Raw genomic sequence first — 1,620 nt, 5'->3', positions numbered from 1 at the left:
TCTAATGCAGAGAAGTCAGACATGATGTTTACCTTGTATTGCCCTGGTGTTTTATTGCTCTCCTGGCATGATTAATTGATTATCCCCTCTTATTCTCAAAACAGTCTGTTTCAGGTAGACAGCAGTCAACAACACTGGACCCAACTTTATAGAGTTGCCCACGTATCCAATATTAAGAGTTGTCCTAGGGTTGGAGAGAGGGCTCAGCAGTTAAGAGCACCAACCTCTCTTCCAGAGGTCCTGAGATCAATTCCCAACAACCACATGGTGGCTCACAACCATCTGTAATGGGATCTGATGCCCTCTTCTGGTGTGTCTGAAGAGAGCAATGTTGTACTCATAATACATAAAAATAAATAAATCTTTTTATTTTAAAAGAGTTGTCCTATTCTAGACTGACTATAAGGAACAGAAGTAGCTCTTACCTGGTACCCTCTCATTTGGAAACTAATCCTCATTGACTGCTATCTGCTGGATGTTAATCTAAACCTGAGGTAGAGTAGCAAATGAAGCACAGAATCTGTTTACTTTAAGAGATGGGGCATATCAGACAGTAAACAAGGAAGCAATACATGGAAAAACATAATCATCATTAAGAATTGCAGGGGCCTTGGGGAGCAGGCCCCATACCTCACCTGAGCAGCACAAAAGAGCTGGCCCTGATGATGTGGTGTGGGTGGCCTTGAGGGCCTGAGAGAGAGAGAGAACTGGTTCTGCCTCTTGCTGGCTGTGGCACTGAATGAACTAGCTGGGGAAGTATTGGAGAGCTTGCCCATTGGTGTGGGTATGGGAGAGCTGGCAGGCCCAGATTCAGGGCTTTGAGTTGGCACATCCCAACATCGACCCCACCTATGAGCTCTTGGAGCACATGAAAGGCTCAGTCCTATAGAACCAAAGCTGGAGCATCTCCATGACACAGGGCAACAATGGAATACTCAAGAGAAGTGCCACTGAGGTTCCAGTATTCTAGTGTAGCAGAAGCCAGAGGCCTCATACCAGACCAATGACTCATTGCAATGAACATATGCAAGCAAAGTATAGACAAAAAGGTATATTGTGGGACACTCTGTGATATACTATAGCTTCCACATGAGATTTTTTTTTTTCTTTTGTGGATGGTGTTGTAAGGGCAGAAGATGGGTATAAGGGAATGGGGAGATGAGTGGGACTGGGGAACAAGACTTGAAATTCACAAAGAACCAATAAAAAGGCTTTTTATTTTTGTTTGTTTTCTTGTTGTTGTTGTTGTTGTTTTTGTTTTTGTTTAGTATTGGGGCAAAACTGAGACAGGAATTTGGATTAAGAACTCCTAGTTGGTCAGTGGTGGTGCATGTCTTTAATCCCAGCTTTTGGGAGGCAAGTGCAAGAAGATCACCTGGACTACAGATGGAGTTCCAAAACAGTCAGAGCTAAAGCAGAATGAAGAAGAAGAGGAAAAAGAGGAGGAAGAGGAGGAAGAGAAGAAGGAGGAGGAGGAAGAGAAGGAGGAGGAGGAAGAAGGAGGAGGAGGTGGAGGAGGAGGAGGCGGAGGAAGAAGAAGAAGAAGAAGAAGAAGAAGAAGAAGAAGAAGAAGAAGAAGAAGAAGAAGAAGAAGAAGAAGAAGAAGAAGAAGAAGAAGAA

Source organism: Mus pahari, chromosome 10, assembly GCF_900095145.1.
Source record: "Mus pahari chromosome 10, PAHARI_EIJ_v1.1, whole genome shotgun sequence".
In the NCBI taxonomy this organism is placed as follows: Eukaryota; Metazoa; Chordata; class Mammalia; order Rodentia; family Muridae; genus Mus; species Mus pahari.
The sequence above is the reverse complement of the archived record's forward strand: the minus strand, read 5'-3'. Positions refer to the sequence as shown.